Consider the following 24709-nt stretch of genomic DNA (forward strand, 5'->3'; position numbering starts at 1 on the left):
CTTCTAAGGACAAATAATGCACCCCAGAAAATCTGTGAATTAGAGTAAAAATATGCAACATCTATTACAACTGTAATAGATATAACTATGATCTTTCTGGCAGCAAAACAGAAGTTTGTTTGTAAAATAATTTCTTTCTGAACAGAACTTATATGCACTCTTAACACTTACCTATCTTTCATACCATACACAGCATCCCACCATACCGAGAGGTGTGACTAGTTTTTCTATTAGCGAATTTACAAGAAAATTGTTACATTGACTGATATTTTCTACAGGCCTGTGTTTTAAGCAGTCTGATCCTATTGGCTGAACTGTCATTACTTCCCAGAATGCATCAAATCCTCCTGAAGGAAGCATAGTGGTGGCTCATTCGTTATTACAATTTAAGTCAGCAAGAAGCTGAGTGGAGGCACAGGTAAATTACTACCCTCATTTTACTGTCAGTAATGTGCATATTACTTTCAGAAACATTTACTGCACCAGCTCACCAATAATAACAGTATGCATTAGGATTTGTTCCAAAGTGTATCTCAGTTTTTCAATTGAGACTTAGTAAATCTGCCCTCTCATTTTGTTGCAGTTTGAAAGTAGATGTGGCAAATCAACTAAAACAATAATCAGAATAAATTCTTAACTATTAAGCAGTGATAAACCAGACCCCACTGCCAACTGGGCATCAAAAGACTTGCTAAGAGAAAAAAAATCTACACATTTTGCTTGCCTTTGTGCCTAGATTTCTGCTTATTTTCTCATTTCATTCTTCCACCATTCTGGAGAAGCAAATTTTTCATTCTGTTTACCAAATCAGCTTTTTTCAAAAGTATCCTGACATATTGGGAATCAAATAGCAATGAGATTTTAGCTGATTTAAGCTGTTAAACAGTGTGGTATTTCTCCACGTATCTTAATAAAGCCTGTGACGTGTTTCCTAATCTTTATTCCTGTAGATACTTTCTTCATGTACATAACCAAGCTTGCTGTAGCAGGAGAAATATTGTCCACACTTATATTTCATATATTTCAGCCCAGTGAGAATTTCATATGTATATATCGTCACACTTAAAAGACACTGTGTCTCATTCTAATGAACCATTTTTAAACTTCTTAGTTTTCTCTTGGGTTAACTTACGCGTTCTTGGTAAGGCAATCAAATAAAACTAATTAACAAAAATAATTAACAAAAATAATTAACAAAAAATTTTGGTAAGAAATTTAGTGTCTGATCTCTTTAAACTTCCAGCAGTTCCTGGAGCTAGATTAGGCTGCTGCCCAGGTTACATAAATGTTCTTCGTATTTATTTGGTAGAGCTGAGCAGGCATTTTTACTAAGCCATATGCTGGGAAAAATTAGCCAAAACATTTTCTCCAGTGTTTCTTCTGATTCACTCTGCTTCCTTTCCTCTGGCCCTTCCAAAGTTCCTGCCTTCCAAATCTACTTACTGACATGCAATTGAAATTCATTCTAAAAAATTTTAGTAGTCTTGTTAAGAAAAAATAGGCTGGGTAATTTGTTGCTTTCCAAATGTTTAGTACCGTACTTCTACACATGCATGTCTCTAAATCTGTGGTGTAAGCTTATTGCACATTACAGACCTTTTATTTTTCAGTCCTCTGTCTACTCTCAGTTTAGGTTTTTTCTTTTAGTGTCTTGCTCATTCCTTGATCCCATGACATGTATCATATCTGTCCCAAGCAGAAGTGCAACATCTGCAGTCTTTCCTAGGGCACAGGATCCTCTGAGTGAAGTCTTTGGTATGATGTCATTCATTAATTTTTTGAGAGCATACACCATTGTTCTAAAATGTCTGTTTTCTCTAAATCCTGCCATTTGAACTCCGCTTCCTTTCCTGGGAAGCAATCTCTTCTTGTGACATGTGGAGACTCAGAAATTCTCTTCCACCATAAAACAAACAGAAATGTGACTACCAGAGCTTTCTGCAACTGGAACAACAGCTTTTACATATACAATGGCACAAAGTGGATCACAACAGCTTGCCACTAATATTAACCCTTCCTTACAAAGAATAAAAAAGTATCAAAGGTAACAAGACCCTGGCCAAACACATAAAGAAACAAGTTTCAGAACTCAGATAGAGCAACAGAAGCTGGACAAGTCACTGCTGGAAAGCCACCCCTGGAAACTAACCTGACCGTCCCAGGAGAATGACGGTTTCCTTCTCTGCACAAAGCCACCCTCTCTGCACGTGTGCTCAAGGCACTTTTTAATCCTCTTGCTTCAGAAGGGAAGGCATTAGATGGCGCATTAGCGTGTGTTTAAGCATATTGAAACAACTATAGAAAGTACCAGCGTGGAATGTGCTACAGGAAATATTTATTAAGGGAAAAAATGGCGGAAGTGAAGGATGAGCTGACGACACAAGTCGTTAAAAATGTTCTCCAACAATTTGTTTCAATCTGTACTTCAAATACAGCTCCTAGTATTCTGTGTGCCTGTTAGAAATTTAAAAACTGAGAAAACAGGATTATAAAACCATACCTAAACAGGAGGGTATTAGTGAAGTGGGTTAGAACAGGAATATATGCCTGGAAGAAAAGCACAGGGAGCAAAGCTGGACAACATCTACAAATGATCCTAGTTTATCTAAACCAAATGAGGCTGCTGTGGCCACAGCCGTATCAAATGTCAGTTCAGGCAACTGAGCACTTGCACACCATTTCCACAGAACAAAATAAGAGCATAGCTTACCTGTTGAATAACACCTGCGCTGGTCTTGCCTGGGATAGAGTTAATTTTCTTCACAGTAGCTAGTACGGGGCTGTGTTTTGGATTTGTGCTGGAAACAGTGTTGATAACACAGGGATGTTTTCGTTACTGCTGAGCAGTGCTTACACAGGGTCAAGGCCTTTTCTGCTTCTCACCCCACCCCACCAGCGAGCAGGCTGGGGGTGCACAAGATGTTGGGAGGGGACACAGCTGGGACAGCTGACACCAACTGGCCAAAGCGATGTCCCATACCATATGACATCATGCTCAGCATATAAAGCTGGGAGAAGAAGAAGGAAGGGGGGGGACGTTCGGAGTGATGGCGTTTGTCTTCCCAAGTAACTGTTTCGTGTGATGGAGCCCTGCTTTCCTGGAGATGGCTGAACTCTGGCCTGCCGATGGGAAGTAGTGAATGAATTCCTTGTTTTGCTTTGTGTGTGTGGCTTTTACTTTACCTATTAAACTGTCTTTATCTCAACCCACGAATTTTCTCACTTTTACCCTTCTGATTCTGTCCCCCATCCCACTGCGGGGAAGTGAGCGAGTGGCTGTGTGGGGCTTAGTTGCCAGCTGGGTTAAACCACGACAGTCCTTTTTGGCGCCCAACATGGGGCTCGAAGGGTTCGAGATAACAACAGGTTTGATTGGAATGTGCTAGATCGAATTATAGCTGTTATTGCTATTTACCTATTAATCGGCAGGCTCCTGTGCCATGGGGCTTACTTGCCTTACTGTATATTAGAGTCTAGTGCTCGTTAGTGGCTGCTTTTTGCTTACACTGTTTGCTGTACTGCTGGACTGCTGATCATCTTACTCTGCTGTGCCTGGGAACATGTTGATAACAGCAATGGCCGAGCGCCTGGGCTGTCAGATGGCCAGAGCATCACTGCTGTTTCTGTGCTGCCGTACTAGACAGGCTGGAACTCCGGTGTGAACTTGAGTCAAAGGGACTGTGACCTGTGGATGATCCCGAAGCGTCTGTGGCCATGGATAAGCCCATGCCAGAGCAGGTACATCTTGAAGCGTCTGTGGCCATGGGTATGTCTGTGCCACCAACAGGTGTACCTTTGAAGGGATTGTGGCCCAAGGATAAGTCCACGCTGGAGAAGGTACACCTTGAAGCACCAGTTGCTGTGCGTAAGTCCATGCTGGAGCACCTCAAAGCGTGTGGCCATGGATAAGCCCACGACAGAGCAGGTACACCCCTGGGGGGACTGCAGCCATGGGTAAGGCCATGTTGGAGCAGATTTACTTCTGAAGGGACTGTGGCCGTGGATAAGTCCACACTGGAGCTGGTATATCTCTGAAGGCATTGTGGCCCATGGAGAAGGCCACGCTGGAACAGGTGCACCTCGAGGCGACTGTGGCTGTGGATAAGTCTATGCCGCAGCAGGTATAACCCTGGGGAGACTGTGGCTCATAGATAAGGCTCCACTTGGAGCAGGTACACCCCTAAGGGACTGCAGTCTGTGGATAAGTCCAAGCTGGAGCAGGGGCAAAGGGAGGACTTCATTGCAATGTTAAACCCTGTAACCTGGCCCAAAGGGAGCAGGGGTGGAGATTGTAATGGATATACGTGTAAATTGTTGTAACCCATGATTTGAGTTGCATGTTATGAGAATTACTATAGCAGGAACCCCTTGTTGCTAGCCAGGCTAGGAGCAGGGGGAGGAGTTCATTGCAATGTTAAACCCTACAACCTGGCCCAAAGGGAGCAGGGGTGGAGATTGCAATGGAAAAATTAAATTGTTGTAACCCATGATTTGAGTTGCATGTTATAGGAATTACTATAGCAGGAACCACCTGAACCAATGGAGAAGAAGCCTTACAACAAGCAGCGCACCCCACCAGCGAGTAGGCTGGAGGTGCACAAGATGTTGGGAGGGGACACAGCTGGGACAGCTGACACCAACTGGCCAAAGCGATGTCCCATACCATATGACATCATGCTCAGCATATAAAGCTGGGAGAAGAAGAAGGAAGGGGGGGACGTTCGGAGTGATGGCGTTTGTCTTCCCAAGTCACCGTTAGGTGTGATGGAGCCCTACTTTCCTGGAGATGGCTGAACTCCGGCCTCCCGATGGGAAGTAGTGAATGAATTCCTTGTTTTGCTTTGCTTGCACGTGCAGCTTTGGCTTTGTCTAATAAACTGTCTTTATCTCAACCCATGAGTTTTCTCACTTTTACCCTTCCGATTCTCTCCCCCATCCCACTGAAGGGTGAGCGAGCGGCTGTGTTGGGATGGGGGGGGCTTAGTTGCTGACTAGAATTAAACCATGACAAAACCTTTTATTATTTATTTAAAACCAGCCATTTCAAGACAGTCCTATAGCTTTTTTCAGTGAGTTGTACAAAGTGAGAGGCCTCCATGCAAGTCCTAGATTTATTTAGTTTATTTAGAGCCATCAGTGTGAAAGTACTGATGCTACACTTAAAATTATATCCACTGGATAAGAACTTCTCATTGAGAAGACATGGATTTAAGTGAAAAGTTTGTGCTGTTTATTACCAAGTTTCAGGTCATGCTATGGTGATTTTATCATGTGTAAAACAGGAAATCTCTGCTCTCTCTCATTCTTATAAGTTCATGCAAAGGTGCTTGAACTTAATGATGTCATTAATTGTTTTGTTCTGGTAGACTAAAATAAAGCATGGAAATGACAAAGACACAATGATGTTTTATATTATCTTACTCCTAATACAATTACAATGTACATTGAAATAAAGTTTGGCAACCATAGATAAAGCAGATAATAATAAAAATGTGCCGTTACATATCAGCTTTTTATTCTGTTATTGGGGGCATTCTCTGCAGAGAAAAGCTGTATAAAAAAGGGTCTACTGGATGTTTGCTGAGAAACAATATTGCATTAGCCCTTAAGACCAGTTAATCCATTTGGAAACTGGGCAATTAAAAAATGAGCTTAGATTATGCACTTGCCTTTCCAACGTTTGTGAATTTACAGGAGCACCTTTCATTTAGAAAAAAAGAGGGTTTCTTCTTTATTTTTTGGAGAAAGACACAAAAGAGAAAAGAATACAGACACCCTTTTGATGAATGAATTTGTATATATAAAAATTTTCAAATTCCCTGAAGAAAAACAGGAAAATATTTATATTGTTAATCTCGTAATTTAATGCTGCTGTTATCACACCCTTTCCTTAATAACTCTTCACGACAGAAGAATTCCTTCAGGTTGGCTATTATATCTTGGGGAATTAGGTCAATGGGGCCCTGCTCTTACGTGAATCACTTCCTTTGAACGTGTTAAATAACGAAAGACAACGATAAGTATATATTGGAAGCAAAATTTTAAGCTGATTGGGAGCCTTGAAGATGCTGATATATGCATTTCCCTCTCCAGTCAACCAGCTCTGCTCATCAGCTCAGGAAGGTGCGAGAATCTCACCTCTGTTGCTGTGGTCTCTCCCACACCTCACACACCCCTCTGTGCAGGGGTTGCTTATCCCTGGTTATTTGCCCTGCTCTTGTTAACTCTGCAGGGTCCATTCCCTATCTGGCCCTATATAGCTGTTATAGCTGTAGCTTCAGAAAATAATTTTTAGTCAGCTCTTTTAATAATCACAACGTTCACCCTTAAAATGTGCAATGGAAAGAAACCATACACAGGGGGCAACATTTGTCTGCCAAAAAAGAAATATTGCAGACCTTCCCTCTCCCCCCCCCCGATATTGAGAATGATAATAAAATTCCCCTGAGTTCTCACACCTCAGGAAAATTTTATTTTCCTGAATGTATCTGATTTGTAGAGTACGGATATGCTAATGCGTGTTTCTGGGGTGGAGGGGGGAAGCCTTTGCAAGAGAATCAACACCACTTTCTGATTTGTTCTGTATTAGTTATATTTTGATTTTTCAGCAATCTAAGTTTTATCTTTCTTCTGTTCTTCGGAGCTGCTCACAGTGTACCTCCCAGCAGCCATACATCTGGTTTGGAAACAGAAATATTTTTCTAGGGTAGCCCCTTTCTGTCAGGATGTGACAAATACCTGTTATGATATACAGTATGGTCACTCGTGCATCACATATACAATAACTATACGTGCAATATATGTTTGCTAAGTGCACTATCATACCCTACACTACGGTTCAAATATGTTGCATTAGTAAGAACTGACCTAATTTCAAAGCTACCCACACAAAATCAAATGGATATATCAAACGTTACCTTCTAATACACTTAAGAGTAGCCATGTTTTACCTGGCTGCATATTAATTTCAAAGCCAAACTATCAAGTACAAGATGAACTGAGATAATTCCTGTCATGAATCCAATATTTTATAAAACATATTACAGGTGCAGAAGCCTAAAGGGACCTGACTATACTGTTTAAATTTTCATTGTATAATCCAATTAATTAAGAAGTTCCAAGAATAAAGATGACTTTTCAGTTTAATGTAACCTTTTTTTTTGACAAAAAGTTGATTCAAGATATTTTGTTTTCCAGATACAAATGCCTCTAAAACGGCTTCAGTGGCACACGCAGCAGTAGTGGTACTTTGCGTGCTGAGATTAAGAGCCCTCCACTGACCATAATCCCAAATATTTTTTTCAAATAATTAATAATTATCTCCTGGGAAAGCACATTTAAAAACACCTTCAAAACTGTGCCACTTGGTTTAAACAAACAAACACATCATCATCAGAAAGTTTCACCGATGCTGTCTGCACTGCCAGTCTTTGACTGACCCTGTTCCTATGTACAGCATTCAACAAACCAAGATCATTTTTGTCCACTCACATACTGTTCCACTTACAAGTCGGTCTGAGTAGTACTGGACCTTCGGGTATTTCCTAGGGACTAGATAACCCCAAAGAACAGGTAGCATAGGACAAAGCAACACGCCTTAGAAACAGACTCCTTCTTCATCCCTAGAAGTTCACAGCTTGATTTTTTTCAGACAAGGCAAATAGAAGAACAGATGATATCCACCATCCCTTACTCCCTTCTTACCCCTCTCACAGACCTTTCTCGACGGGTAAGCATGCCGAACTGGAGTACAGACACACAATTTTGGCACCTTCAGGTACTCACAAGGGGTTTTAAAGATAGCAGGGAAGCTAATTAATAGTAAAGTTGGGACCATTTCTCGATTAACTTTCCAGCACCAGCGTCTGCAGTCCTCCGGAGAGATGCTGAGCGGCAGGCACCGGTTCTGGAAGCGGGCTGTCACCGTACCTTAAGCAGCCTGACGGAGGGGAGGAAGGCGGCATGGCACAGCTTCCGGATGGTCCAGTTGAGTGGCCGGGGAGCGTCGGTCTGATTCATGACCCTCCGCAAATCCCACCGGGAGATGAGCCGCAGACCTGACAGCGCCTACCGCGGAAGCCGCCCGCCCGGGCGCGGGCATCCCACGCGCGTCCCGCCCGCGCCCGCGCCCGCGCCCGCGCCCGCGCCGCGGCAGGGCAGGGCAGGGCAGGGCAGGGCAGGGCAGGGCAGGGCAGGGCTCGCCCGGCGCGGGCAGAGGGCTGGGCTGGGCGAGCGGCGCGGCTGTGGCCACCGATCCTCCTTAAGAACGCAGCCTCCTGCGTGGGAACAGCAGTGCTCATGCATACCAAATGCGGCTGAATGGAGGCGACCAGCCCGCTGCTCAGGGCAGCCTGCGCTGGTTGCGCGGAGAGGGGCAGCCCGCGTGAAAAAAAAGGCTGCAGCGAGAGCTGCCGCTCCTGCTCTCTCCCTCCTGCCCTCCTCAGAGAGCAGCCAGGTTAGCCTCTCCCAGGCAAGCTGAGCCATCCGCCTCGCTCCTCCGCTTCCCTGGGCGAAAAGCAGGGCAGAAAGGAGATAATTTAAATAAAGCATGCGGAGGGGTACTTGCACTTTCTTCCCCAAAGCACTGCGAGGAGAGAGAAGCCGGCATGAGGGGAGGGGCCAGCGCTCAAACAGCAAAGATTGAGAGGGGAGAAAATTAATTCACTCTTGATTTATTGATATAATTGACCCAGAAGGCATAGTTTCATTGATCTGGCATAGTATTGGTGTGCTAGCGGCAAGTGGCAGCAGTTAGAAGCTGTGCTATAAGAGTATGAGTGTTAACATTCACATTCTGGCAAAAAAAAAGAAAAAAAGAAGAAATCAAGTTCAGAATTCAGCTCATTTTAATATTAAACCTATGTGCAGAGTAATTCTTTTAAAGAGGTGCAAACACATGAAGTAACAGTGCTGGGGCAATTCAGGTATAGCAAAGCATGTTTCCATTTGGGGCAGTAACTGACTTTCCTAGCTAATGAAGATATTAATACCAGCTCTCCAGCTAAAGGAGAAATACCTTTTTCCCCACTACTTTTTGGAGGGGATGGAGATTACATGAGGGAAGAGTTAGAAGGTGCAAAAGCAAACATCCTATAAAGCAATGGGGATTTTTCATTTTGCCAGTAATGACCTGTTTTTACTCAGATTATGGAAGAAAACAGCCACTTCTCAGTAAAGTTTAAATCTCTCGTAACTTAGGTTAGAAAATACACATTCAATTTACTTGGCTAGATTTCATTGATCTGTCATTTTCATATTTCCTTTTAATCCCCATAGTGCACATATTTTTTCTCCTGCATTTATAATTTATTCTTATTATTGTGTCTACATTCATCAGCAAAAGCTGAATAAGTCTCCATTTGAGGGGAAAGAGATGAAGAATATTGTTTCCATGTTTTGCAGTAGGGTTGCAAATCTAAAACTCTCTAACATGAAATAATACTTCTGGTTTGCTTTTTAAAGTTTGTTTAAGGACAGACAACTCTGGGGAGAACAGGGAAACTCAGTACCTCAGTCAATACCATGAGGTCCTCCCAGGTAAAAGGAGGATCCTAAAAACACTGAAGTTATCCCAGTCAAGCAGGGTAAGGATTGATGTTTACACCCCAGTCTTCCTCTCCAAAGGAAGTCTTGCCCTTGTACATAGATCAATATTCTCCAAAGCCTACATATTGGGGCCCTTGTAGAAGGAGCCCATATGCATTGAGGTGGAAGCCCAGTACCTTTATGCTTCTTTTGAACGTGCATACCAGCCAGCTCCTCCTCACTGAACCCTCTCAAGAATTGTACGAATGTTCTCATTCAACTTCAGTGTTGGATAAAAAAGTCTTCTGCCCAGAATATAATGTCCCAGAACATACTGCAAGGCTGACCATGCACCAGAAGAGCTCTCTCACCTGTTCCACCCCACTGTACATGGCAAAATTATAAAACTTCAAAGCTGCAGACACCAGACCGTGGGTTGTCTGTGGAACAGAATAGGTAGAACACCAGGAGCCATTCCCTTGTGACAAAATTTGTCCAGATGAATTTCTGGTTATGACTGGGCAGCTAGTTTAAATTATACGTATTTAAATGCCTTCTTGCTTGAGCTCTGACTCTATTTGTTTTATAAAAGGAGGAAAAAAACCTTGCTGTTGATAGTTAAATGGAACATGAGTAAGTAAATATGATTTTCCGAAACGATTTTTCTAAGGCTTCATTAAAGAGGCAAAATTAAGTAGGTAGAAAAAAAGAATCCTCACTTTAAATAGCATGCACCTTAAAATGTGTGCAGCATGATAACTTTGCTATGTTATAAAGGTAACAATATTCAATGATTAAGCTTTTGGGGTTCATAGTAAAAAGAAAGTAAAAGATTCAAACAGATCAGAAACAAGGACTCCCAACACTCCCAAGATCACGCCTTTCCCCTGTCCCCCGCTCCCAAGCCATGCTGATAACTTTTCTTTACCCTTGAAGATCAGGAAAGAGTTTCTTGGGAAGGTACCAGAGTCATCATTACCTTGACCCCTTCACATCTGTTTTGCATTCCGCATCTGCCATAAACCAAAATGTTCAGCCTGTGTGCTAGGGACAAAGAAGACAGAGGAATCGTATCATGCTGCCCTTCTTTTCAATGAGTAGAGTAACAAATCTCTGAAGAGGCTAGAGAGCTGAAGACAATAAAGAAACATAACAGATAGCTTTAATAAACTAAAAATAGTGAGCCCAATGTATCTTCTAGCTTCCACAGAGCTTCCTGTGTTTGAGATGAGCTCTATCATTGCCGCCTTCTGCAAACAGTACCTTAGGGACAAGAGCTGTAATGTGCTGCAGTGTTTAATACACACCAACCTTCTTTCACAGGCCTGTTTTCCATGGCCTTGTGCCTTGCCTAGTCATTTGTATTTGCAGAAAGTGAGTGCAAGAATACTAACTTCTGTCAGAGGCAGCAAGGAAGCTCTGATGGACAGGACATTACCGTGATATGGGAGCTTCACTTCCACCACAAAGTCCTTGGGTGCCTTTGGATAGATCATTTAGTCCCTGCTTGGCCTTCATTTTATTTCATTTTAACTTTATTGTATGTCTCTTACCTATAAGCAATATTGCAGTGATTTTGAGGCTCTTCAGTGTAAATTTGAGAAAAATCAAGCAAGGAGATTTCTTTGAATTGGCAGCAGCCTCCACCAATTTTTGGTAAGCGTAAATGGTGAAGGGTTAGGAAGCAAAGAAGCAAATTCTGAAAAGCTTTTTTTCAGAGATGCTGAAAACAATGGTTAAAAAACATAGTGAAAGATTAGGGAGATGTTTTTTGTTTGTTTTGTGGGGCTTTTTAGCACTTCAGTGAAAAAGTCAGGTTTGAATCTCTTATTCTATCCTGTTGGAAGAAGCAAGTGCTCAGCTCGGCTCTTCTACAATCTGATGGAGAGATGCAAAGATGTAGCAATCCCACTAGCATTTGAGTTCCTGCTTTGCTAGAGCTAAAAGATAGAGCTGCCAATTTCATATTAAAACACGTCGTCCCTGAAGCATGCTCACTGCACCATCAGTATTCACATCTAGTTCTTGGTCTCTTGCCAAGGAGCACCTTTGGTACCACAGGAAGGCATAGCAAAGAGAAGACAAATTCCATTGCTTCCTGCAATACAGAGAGATTTCTATTCTTCCTGAAGCTATTGTACATGAAAATATTTTTAAGAGCACCTCTTTTGTAGATTCCTGCCATCTAACGCGATAATAATCCTACTTTTAGAAAGCTCTGGGAATGCTACAGAAAAATTGCGGAAAAGCCCATTAACATCCAGACCACTCTTAGCACATCACTAATGTCCAACATTGTCAACCAGAGAACAAACATTTAACAAAAAGATATTATGGACTACAAACCCAGCCACTGCTCTCCTGTCCTGCCCAGTTAACAATTTCTTTATGAAATAAGAGATGCTGTGTAAATGAAAAACAGAAAGGGAAGGACAAGGAAACCAGAGAGATGTATTTGTCAGCATGGTAGAAAGCAAGCTCTTCTGTGCGGCTGCTGCCTAACTGGGGACAAACATAAGGTGGAGGCAGGAGAGTTTTCCCATGATACTACACCCGTTTTTCTCATGTACATCAACAGATGTGAGAAGAAAAATACATCTTCTTCACAGTGCAGCTATAGAGCCACTTTGCCAAGTCTTCCTTGCTCTTGGAGCACCTTTCTTGTTTCCCCAAGGGCTTGCTGCCTAGTGAGGCAGCAAAAACCAGAGAAAATAAGAGCTAAGAGCTACCCTTGTGTCCCTTTGCTTGCAGTGCTCATCGTGGGAGTACTACAGAGACATGCTGAAGCAGAGGTGGTAGCTCTTCATAACACATTTTGGCCATCTCCTAGGTTTGTGGAGGAAATGGCAGGATGGCAACAGAAAAAAGAAGAAGTAATTCAGAAGCTCTTATTTAAAAGTTGGAGCCAACAAAGCATTTCACAGGTATAGTCAAGAAGTATCAGTCATCTTACTACCCAGTGTCGTAACTGCTGGCCCCAGCCAGCAGCCAAGCCCCACACAGCCGCTCACTCACTCCCCTCCCCAGTGGGATGGGGGACAGAATCGTAAGGGTAAAAGTGAGAAAACTCGTGGGTTTTGATAGACAGTTTAATAGGGAAAGCAAAAGCTGTGCACACAAGCAAAGCAAAACAAGGAATTCATTCACTACTTCCCATCCGCAGGCAGGTGTTCGGCCGTCCCCGGGAAAGCAGGGCTCCATCACACGTAACCGTTACTTGGGAAGACAAACGCCATCACTCCGAACATCCCCCCCTTCCTTCTTCTTCCCCCAGCTTTATATGCTGAGCATGACCTCATATGGTATGGAATATCCCGTTGGCCAGCTGGGTCAGCTGTCCTGACTATGCTCCCTCCCAGCTTCTTGTGCACCTGTCAGAGCATGCGAAGCTGACAAGTCCTTGACTAGTGTAAACACTACTTAGCAACAAGGAAAACAATAGTGTGTTACCAACATTCTCCTCATACTAAATCCAAAACACAGCACTATACCAACCACTAGGAAGAAAATCAACTCCACCCCAGCCAAAAACAGGACACCCAGTCATTTCGTGGGTCTATAAGCTAAACAATATTGAAGAGTCATCAATGAACAGAAGCCTATATTTATAACAGCAACAGCGTTTTTTTCAACACACTCATATTTCAATTTATTTGTCTTCATTTTGTGTGATTTCTTGCAAAAATCAGATAATAGAAAGATAAGTATATATTATAAAGTTTGGATAAACTATGCTTAATTTTATGCCTGCCATAACATCTTAATGGACCCAGATTTTCTTGAAGCTTAACTCAACTAATAACTTATAAAATTCCTCCACTGCTCTTGCATCTTTTCTATTCACAGCATGCCTGAGGTAGCTTTTTTTGCTAAGGTATTTCACAGGTCTTCTGCCACATGCTCATATTCATTACTCCCTCTCCCTCAGACACAGACACACATATTAATGTAATGTCTATATACTTATTAAATGTTAATTAAACAATTTGTCCTAGATGCAGGCAACTCTATAAGCGGTTTCAGGCACATACATGAACGGTCTTGTATGTAGCTATAAATTACAGCTTTTGGCAACTGACTGAAAAGCCAGAATAAAGGGTATTCTTTCTGTTATCTTAAGTTCTATAGGTGGGTGATGAATATCAAATATGATTAAATTATTTTATACGCCCACTCACTACCACCTTGAGGTCACCTTTAACTGATCTGCATCTGGCTTTTGCCTGGGAAAGCACCTAGCGGGGCTACCACAAGAGATCTCAGGGGTACCACAGCACACCGCCACTGCAGAGAACTAGGGGAAGTGGACTTGTGAGACAGCAGGTGATCTGGGCCGTGCAGACACACCCAATGCTCCCTTGTCAGAGGTATTTTCCCAGAGACGCTGTTAGATTGTTCCCAGTTCCAAAATAAGCAAGTGGAGGTTCCAGCTCAAAGTCAGACTATACACACAGAAAATGGAAGTTTGAGCAGATATGTCACAAACAGCCTTCACCATTATTTGTGGTTTCACTTCTGAAGCTACTGGCAGAAAGCCTTGATAATTTGCACCATTCAGTTGCTTTCCGGGTCCTTGTAAATCTTCCTACCCTCAACTATTGACGCTGTATCCTTGAATGGTGTATTTCACCACACATTCCCCTTTAATTGCAGTTTGCAGCCTTTTAGAGTTCATCTTTGAAAGGGATTAAAACACATAGGCATATAACACTTTTATTTTGGGACTAGAAATGTCCATGGTTGATTATTACTTAAAAACAAATACTCCATTTTAGATTACAATCTATCTTAATTTAAATTTACTTTCAAGCGTAGGCAAGCTGTTAGTTCTGTAACCTCTATAGCATACAACAGAAATTAGGCTGCTCAAATTCAGATTTCTGTTTATGCAAAAAGTTTCTCTCCATCTTAGCCATTATGTTCTTATTTGCACTTGTGTTAACGTGTTCTCAGTTTTGACCTGTAACCTCATTTTCTCTATCATTTCCAGCTCAGATATCAACTTTACTGAGTTATGTTGGTGTAATATTTTCCTATAGATAAACGGGAAGCATTTTCTAGTCTTGATTATCTTGATAAATAAAATGCAGAAAAAATATGAAACTTCATGAAAGGGAGCAATTCACCCTGACTGTTAAGCATTTCAACAAAGACCCTACACAGCAACTGTCTTGCAATAGGGCACTTCTCTTCATTTGCTGCAGACAGACTCAGTATGCTACAAGAGCATCTTTCTTACCTCAGCTCATAGTCCTCCAGAACCGGAAAGTAGTTTAGTATCCTTTGAAAGTGGCAAAGAATTACAAAAATCTCCAATGCCTTCTGCTATGGGGTTATAAAGAACCAAGATAACCAAACGGTATTTTTCACATGTACTGCATATCTGCCTGCATCCCCCATGCCAGCTTCACCCTCCTCCCAAAGGCAAAGGCCTTACCCTAGAGCAGACATCACCTCTGATGATTAAGCCTCCTGCAACCACTTGGCTCAGACTTGCAGACTTGAGCACATTTGGTGTTTCATTACCCACCGCCTGCTTTCCTGAGAATTCCCTTCCACCAAATTTTTATCATCTTCAGCATGCATCAGTGCAGAGAGCTAATCCTGCGCTGCCTTTTGTACTTTCCCCAGCTGCTCAGTTAGCTGAGTACCAGTATTCATATCGCTTTGAGGAACTAATCTGGCCACCAAGTGCTTACGGTGAGGGTGTCTGCCGGTGAATTGTTCAGTCACCAACACTGAAGAGAAAAGACCATACTGGGGCACCCTCACACTCGCAAGGAAACACCCCAGTGAGTGATGGCCCAGACATCCTAGGCACAACAGGCAGCACCACAGAAGCAGCTGCAGGAAGATTGTCAAATCAATTTAACACAAACAGGTGTAGTGCCAGCAACTAACAGGAAAAAGTCCTTGGTAAAGAGTACTTTATTAAGCTTATTACACAGGTGCCATGAGTTAAATAACTGTATACTTGAACTTTTATTAGCAAATCCTTTACAGAAATTAGAGACTCACTGGAAAATAAAGCTTGCACATGAGTTGTAAGTATTTTTTCCTCACAGATTTTTAGCAGTAATGTCTTCTACCAGGCAATGGGAGGATGACTTACAGAGCTGCTGATCCTCTGCATCCCCTGAGCAATTTGTGTTTTTCTTTTCAAGAATAACACAAGGAAAAGTGTGAGATTGGGATTTTCATGAAATTAAACAAAAGGGGAATGACAAAACCTGGACCAAGTTGTGCAACAAAAGTATTATTCAAAACCACACTTCTCTTGTCAAATACATATAAATGACTCCTGTAGTGTACTTTAAAATACACTTTCAAACTGACCACCTTAATCAAGTCTATTTTTAGCACTATACAGGTTTTGTTTTGATTTATTTTTAAAGTCACATGCCAAGTCCACATACATTCTTGTTATATCCTGGGCTCACAAACACTTGCAATTTTACACCTACATTTTCATGGGAAAATTACAAGCACATCTGGACCGCGACAAACTCTGGATGGTGCGATACAGGTGTTTTCCATAGTGTCTGTTGCATTTATTATGTATTTGCCTTCAGTGGCACACTGGGGACGAAATCAAAGTTTGAGGCCTCTTAGAGTGACCACCGATCAAAGCTGTAGGAAAAGCAGTTAATGCCCTCCAGAGACAGTGATCTAGTTTCCTACCCAGACACAACAGATGGGTGACACGAAAAGTGCCAGATGAGCGCAACAGTAAAAAGAGCATCAACTGGATCAAATAAACTGTAGTTTATTTGCCTAACCACTTCCTGGGGATGCTGTTTGAAGGCACCAAGGCAGACGCCTCTAAAAATTAGAGAAATGGTCTGCACTGACTTACTAAGAATCCTTCTCGCTCTGACAGAAGACTCAAACCTATCAAGGACATATACCACCATTAAACATGACATTGTTTCATAGCGTCTTATATTATAGGCAATTTTTTACTGGAGTCTGATATTGCATGTAAATGATATACTTCTTAAGTCCTGTGACTGTAGATACCTAGGAAATTACCAGAAAAAATTGCTCATCAGGAGGAAACATTTTCCAGTAATTTTTTTTTTTCTGAAAGATAGAAAAAACTCTGCTTGTCTTTTTTAAATCCCGGTTGTTGTTGTTGTGGTTGTTGTTGTTATAGGATTTAAATCTTTTTCCTGCTCAGATGTAAAGCATAGTTTATTTCCCTTGCTCAAAAGCAACACAGAAATTAGGAAATCAGAAACTAAATCCTCATTGTTATTTTTACATTGCATCACATCTGTTTCACAGTTTATAGATTAATTAAATCAGTCCATTTTAAAAGCCATCACTCATACTCCAAAAATGCCTGCCCAAACTGTATTACTTTTGGGGGGGAGGTAAATATTTATTTGGGAACCCCCATTCTAAGTGAGTAGAAACAATAGTCCCCTACTTATGGAGTTCCAAACTCTTAAACCAGACAGCAGAGTGGAACTGGAATATAACACTGCACTGCAGAAGAATCTATCTTTTACGGTAGAGCACAACTGTAGTACTACTCATGACAGACTAACTACTCGTTTATTTAAGGAGACAAGCTGCCCAGGCTTTTCCACATGTCCAAAGAGAATACACGTAACTATCCAGATGTAGCAACAGCAGAATCCACAGGAGCAGGAAAACAGAGCAAAAGAAAAGGAAAGAGGATTATTTTTCTTAAAAGTGTCACTCAGTTACGCAATTGGTCTCTGCAATAGCCTTTAAGCATGCATTTTCTAACACTGCACTGTGCTCATGGCTCCCCTATCACTACTAAGAAATCCTAGTCACTCATACCAACAGTAAATGGACAGATCCCACTGGCAATGTAGAGCTGCTGGAAGGCTTTTCTGGAGGAGCTTTTTTGGCACACCTAGCAAGTCTTTGTCAGGTTAATGTCCTCATTGTAGATTGTCCTGTAACATCCAATAGGTGTAGCGTGTTAGTTATTTTTAAAGTATTCTGTTATTTGTGTCCCCCGATTTGTACAATTCTACTAATTCTACTCCTACTTATGAGTCCTTATTAGGATTTTCAAGATTTTCAAATCACAGGCAAAGACAGTACATGTATATTGTATTTTAGGCCCTTTCTCTACCAGTAGAACCTATAAATAAATTTGAGAAACAGCAATTTCCTAATGTAGTAATTCCATGTTCTATTTCACCAAACAATGGTGATGCTGGCAGCCTTAACAAATGACAGATTCTCTCCAGGACTCTGTGATTTCAACCTCTCTTTCATGTTTTTAGCACTTTCTCAATATGCTAGGTCAGAAATTTTGGCTTCGTGAGTTATGCCTTAGTCTCAGAAGGCAAACAAACAGATTCTTCCTGGTTTGTTAGCACTAGACTTTATGCCTCTATTGTGTTATGTATAAAGTATCTGTTATAGTTAGGACACAAGTCATAAATTATTTTTCAGACTCATAAAAAAGACTTTCTGATTCTTAATGGAACAGAGCATCTATGGATATGATTTATGTATCATTTTATTACAGCTGTTAAGCTAATTCAGAGGAGAAAAAAATGAAAACTGACTTTTGAAGCTGGACAAACATAAGCAAGTTAGAAATTCTTGGGAGAAAAGCCTTCTGGAAAATAACAATGAACATCTGTACAAGAATTTGCGTCAACATCTTTGATACCTGTTTTTCAAAATTATTTGATGTTTGATACAAATTAGTTAGCATAATGTTTCCATGAAAAGAAATGCACAAATTCTAAATACAATATGGTTTTCCACCCCAGTCAATGCAACAAGCAGGAGATTAACATTTATGTACTCTTGGAAGAAATGTGATTTTCTAAATAATTGTTAATATTTTGTGCTTATTCTATGGAAATACTCCATTTATCCTCTTTACGGGTTTTCTTTGTTTTATTTTGTTTTACTTTATATTAAGACATACCCAGTTTGAGACCTGTAAACTATCATCTCCTCTGTTTGGTGTTCTATAAAAATCTACAGATCAAAAGTGTAAAAAGCATCATTTGTTTAGTATACTTTTACTTTATTACTGTGAATTACTCTCAGCAATCTATTTTCCTAATTTTTTTTTTTATCACAGGCTTATCAGTTTTTATCACAGGCTTATAACTTTCTGTTTTATAATCACCAGTAACGGAAAATCACATATTAGGGCACTGCCTCTTGCACTACTGATGTAGCAGAGAAGGGGGAGAAAAATATAACATATGATACCAAAAGGTATCTACTGACTTGAAAATTCCATTAATTATTTAGCTTATCCAACTACATGGTATAATTACTGTATCCAGTTTAACTACTGGGAGAGAAAAAAGCCAGCTGAAATATCTTCAGACCTGAAAACCTGCTGGACCCTGTGCTAGATAAAAAAGCCAAACTTGCTAACTGGTGGTAAGCAATATTCTGATTCCACTTCAGGCATACTTGGTACAAAAGGGGTCAAACAGGTGAGAGAAAAGCCCAGGGCTCTCATCAGCCATTTTGACATCCATATAAACCCCAATGTTTAAAAATATTTTGAGATGATAACAGGAAGAAAAAGAAATTGTATTTAAGTGCAATCAGAGTAATCAATAATGACCCTAGTTATATACTACATCTTTTTTTTTGGAAAAATCTACTTTTATGTACTAAAAATAAATTGTCAGACTCATAACATATTTATAAAGAAAGTCTTCTCATGCGTGTATCCATGACAACCTAGATTTATATTTTGAGCTCCAGAAAGTTGCTACAGCACAGCTTACATAAATTACTTTAAAGAATGTAACAAGATAAGATGGTTTGCTACCCGAGGTATTTTATTTGGCATAATATGTAGTATTTCAACTTTATTGAAACATACAGGAAAACAAAAGCATTGTGCAGTGGTTTGAGAACAGTCTTGTCAGAAAGTAAACATAGTTTTAATACAAGGAAAACGTAGAAGCTCTTTATGACAAACCACACTGGAAATTAAAAAAATCTCTGAAGAGTTAGTAATTGAATATTAGCATGCCGTAGTTGGGAAAGCAAAGAAACAGAACAGAAATGTGAAGCGTACGTTGCCTGAAATAAATAAAACTCCTTTCATTTACACTAGTGTGCTGCCTACCGGGATTCCATCTGGACTGCTTTGGGCACAGGCAACCTATTTTTTTATCCTCTCTTACCTAGGGAAAAGGGCCTGCTTTCACTATACTGAGCATTACTAAAATTGCATTTGTGTAATACATACTTTCTTTTTGCATTTGACTCAAGAGGCGTAGTATATTATTTATATAATAGATTAACACAGTAGGCAATTTCCAAATACAAAATGGAAACAGTGAGCATACTTCATGACATTTTCCAAAATGAACATCAGTGACTTGCCTAGCATTCTGTCATCAAATAAATGTATTATCATCTACCTTGGAAAGAGACTTTGAGGGACGAGAGATGCAATCATTTCAATAACTGTTTAATACGCTGCTAAGACTTGAAGTGCTGTTAACAACTACAGCCTCTATGAAAATTGCTCTGAGCAGAGCCTACTGCTTCAGACTGCAAGCCAGGAGAGCAGAAAAGCAGACAAGCTCGTAACAGAGACTTCCCTTGAACTCTTGTGAGAGAAAAAGTTCTTGACATCAGTGATGCAATGCTTGGGTGACACACTGCCAGGCAGCCTGGCACTGGGTGGATTCATTATTTCTAGACCCACACTGGGGCTTCAGGAGCTCTGTTAATGGGGGATCCCCAATGGAGACGTATCTAGCTGAGAGCTGCCCAACGAGATTAAAGTGAAATTCAATACCTCCATCAAATGCAGCAACACAAAATTCCTCTATAAGCCCCATACACAGGCTTCAAGGCAACCCAGCCATGAGCTGTGCTTTGCAAACTTCTCTTATGACCACAGAAAAATAACAGAGTTTAGGATGATGTTGGGATGGTACGAGGTTTGCAGCCCATGATCCTGAAGCAGAACCAGCAGGTGGGAGGGACATTTACTCTGCTTGTGTCCCCAGCTGGTCAACTGGCCTTTTGTGGCCATTTCCTCATTTCTCACCCTCATGCCCTGATGGGTGAGAAATAGTGACTCTATGGCTCCCCTTTCTTAGCTGGAGCAATGGCCTGGATATGCAACATAAGAACTGAGAGGGTCTTGGCAGAGACCCTTTGGTCTTTTTTCTAGCTGTGTTAGGGCAACCTGAGAACTAATTTTCTGTATAAGCCAAATGTAATTTTAGTCAGTTGTATAAATATTTGTGGTCATAGTTCATGCAATTCAGTAGCACTGTAAGAGCCTTAAGTAGGCAAAGATACTACTTTTATGGGAAGGATTCTGTACCAAAACATCATTATAAACATATAAAACATTCACTGAATTTCTTTTTCTTGCCATATTACAGTACATTAGTTTCTACAGCCCAGTACTACATTTTATTTAATGAAACGTCATTTATTGACACTGCTCAACACCTTCCAACTTAACTAATATAGTACCAATTTGAGTCTGCCTTCAGCTTCTTTCAGTTCTCCGTGAAAGAGCAGAAAATGCGCAGCAGAAATGAAATCCCCAATCAAGAGCCATCAACATTAATAATATCTCCTAAAATTTTGTGACAATAATGTGCAAATGTCTAATAGCTCCCATGATGTATAACAGAAGGCACTTGAGTGACTGGTTTACCAGAGAATGATGTTGTATTTTAACTAAAAGTCTTGAGAATGTTGCTACTTCTTACATGTGCAACAAGACTATCTCAAGAGTCCTATGTCCTGTCCTGCCGCAACTTGACTGAACTACACACCTGTACCTATAATGAAAAGCTCATCCTTTCTAAAGAGCCTGTATCAAAAAATATATAGAAAGACATCACAAAGGCAACATAACCATATTTGAATTTGTGTTATTAGTCAGATATAATCGTAAGTGGTAAATAAACTTTACAGTGGTAAAAAAGTTACACATTGCTAGATGTTTGGTAAGCATCCCACTAGAGGAAAATTTTAGAACATGTTTATGCAACTTTTATTCTTCATATCTTAGATGGTAGGCTTAGCATAACTGGTTAAACAATCTATTCCTCTGATATCCAATGTTTTTCCATGGAAATTAATTTGTGGCCCATTAAACATATTACTTAATATATATGCCCATCAACCAGCACAATTGGCGTACATTGGTTTTCTGCAGATAGCAATGGCTTGAGGGCCATCATATGTAAATACTTTTGAGGGTTAAAACTTAGAACAGATGCCATGCCATGCAAGTGGAACGCTACATAAAATTCTGTGCAATTTAAATGCATTAACTGAAACTATTAAGCAAGCTTATTTGATGGGTTTCCTCTGGAGTTGGTTAAAGAGAGTGTCAAGCAATTGTACGTGAAGGAGTGGAAAATCAGTGTTTTGTACCAACATTTAGATACCATAAAGTTACGGCTATATCTCTTGTTTACAGTTATCCTCTACACAGCAAATTAAGAGCTTTTCTTTTGCACTGTTTCAATAACGAGAAAAAAATACCTTGAAAGTTTCAAAGACCACTTTAAAATATGGTTCCTGTCTAACAGTTCTTATGAAGCAAGCTTGAACAATGTCACTTGACAAGTGTTGGCCACAGTGAAATGTAAAATGGAAGTAAGTATTATTAGTACAAATTTTAGAGCCCAGTCTTCTGCGTTGGTGCTGCTTTTCCATGTTCATCTGAGTTAGAAAGACCAACTCAGTGAAATTAATCTGGATTTACTTGAAATGCCACTAAGCAACTCTAATTAAAGAAGGAAAAAGACCTTTTTCAAGCATAAGATTGCACACATTAGCTTCTATTTTTAAGCATTTAGGATACTGTTCAAGAAACTACAGCTGCTTTTAGAATATCATTAAGCACACATTTCAGGAACAATATTAAACTAATATATATATAATTAGACTTGACAAAAAGAAAAATTTAAAAGGGATACTTTAAAGAACAATGTCCTATATCTGTTTGATTAACTGGTCAAGTTACTTGATCATTTGATCTGCCAATAATGGAAAAAAACCCCAACCTCTTCAAAATAATGATTTTTTGATGAACAATTGATCCTCCAAAATGCTTACTCACTGTTATGACCGAGCAGTGCACCCAAAACACCTCAGTATTGCATACTTAACACAGGCACAGAGCAGGGTCAGCAGGCTACCCAGGACTGCGTCCAGGTAAGTCTCGCAATGGTATCAGCCAACTCCCTCAGCGCTTGCAGGTGCATCCCATCAGGGCCCATTGGACTTGTGTGTGTCCAATCTGTTTAAATGCTCTGTAAGCTCATCCTTCTCCACTAAGGTTAAGTCTTGCTTTCTCTGGACTTTCCCACTGGTCTCTGTGGCCTTGAATTCCTGAGAGCAAGTCTGACCAGTAAAAACTAAAGCAAAGAAAGCACCAAATACATTGGTTTTCCTGTCTCCTGTGTGACCAGGTTCCCTGCCCCATTCACCCACAGGCCCACATTTTTCCTATTCTTCCTTTTTTGCTGATATACCCATAAAAGCCTTTCTTGTTACCCTTCAATTTCTTCACCAGATTTAACTCCAAATGGATGTAGGCTTTCCTAACCCCATGCTCAGAGTGTGTCTCTGAATTCCTTCTGGGCCACCTGACCCTACTTCTACCTCTTGTGCACTTCTTTTGTATGTCTGAGTTTTGTCAGGAGCAACTTGTCTATCCACGTAGGCCTCCTGCTGATTTCCAGCTTGTCAGGAGCAGACCATTCTTGATGTTGGGGGTGGATCACCTTGAAAATCAACCATCTCTCCTGGACCCTTATTCTCTCCAAGACCATTTCCCATGGGATTCTTCCAAGCAGATCCCTGAACAGGCCAAATTCTGTGCTCCTGAAGCCCAGAGTTGTGATCCTGCTTTTTGCTTTTTTCCCTCCTGTTGGGATCCTGAACTCCATCATCTCATGGTTACTGCAGCCATGGTTGACCCTGCCCTTCACATCCTTGACGAGTCCTTCCTTGTTTGTAAGTGTGAGATTCAGCAGAATGCAGCTCTTTGCAAAGAGGGGAGCCCTTTGGCTCCTTGATTAATACTGTCATCAAGTTGTCATCAAAGCACTCCAGAAACCTCCTGAATTGCTATCAGTGTGATACAAGTCATTTATAAGGACCAAGGCCTGTGAACATGAGGCTTCTTCCCATTTTTGAAGGAGGCCCCAACGGCTTCTTCTTCCTGATCAGGAAGAGGTACATGCTCCAGTCTTGGAGAACAAAACTATTCCTATTTATGAAGCTGACAGTTTTTACAGAGAGAGGCTGAGTCTTTTCACGCCTTCAGAGTCTGTGGATGAACATTTGGAGACAAACAAATACACAGCAATGATATCTGGGTCCTGGAGTAGTTTCCCTCTTGCCATTGCAGGACCGTAAGTTCTAAGATGAGATACAGTCAGGTATATTCAGACCAGCGAAGCCCTGGTTGTTCTTATTTTAGAAATTAAAACAATGTTTTGTAAGTCGTAGACTTTACACAAAGTTAATTTCAACTCATGAAGTGTTTTACATCAGAACATTTTTGGGTTTGGTTTGGTTTGGTTTGGTTTGGTTTGGTTGTTTGGTTTGGTTTGGTTTGGTTTGGTTTGGTTTGGCAACTCCAGGTACTTAAACAGCCTCTTTAGAAAAACAAGAATGGTAGAATTTTTTATTGACAGTGGCACTTTACTGACTGCAAATTTATGTTCATACAATTTTTTTCATGCTGAAAAATTACAAAATTTAGCAATTTCAATTTAAAATTTTTTAAAGGCCCTATTTAATCATCTCACATCCCCTTTCACTGAAATGTAGACTTAGTCATAGGATATGAATGACTGGTTAGCTTTGCACAGCAACTGTATGCAACAGATAAGGAAAGGAAATGAATCCAGTAAATAAATCCTTTTCCATAGTGCATTATAACTGGGAGGTAAACAGCATGCAAATACTTACCCAAGACAGGAATGGTGAAGGTAGTGACTCTTAAGAGATTGCTGTGAAATGTATAAATAACCACACAGTAGAACTTCTGTTATGCCTTACACACTAGGTCTACAAACCACTCTCCTGGCAGACCTGGATTAAAAAAGGATCAATGCAGCCACACTAAGAGCTTTCAGATGTTTCAATATCAGAGATTGCTGTGGTTTATTAAATAATGATCAGGTAATAAATACCAGTGATGATTATATGC

The sequence above is a fragment of the Calonectris borealis genome, chromosome Z, assembly GCF_964195595.1.
Source record: "Calonectris borealis chromosome Z, bCalBor7.hap1.2, whole genome shotgun sequence".
NCBI classification, from domain to species: Eukaryota; Metazoa; Chordata; class Aves; order Procellariiformes; family Procellariidae; genus Calonectris; species Calonectris borealis.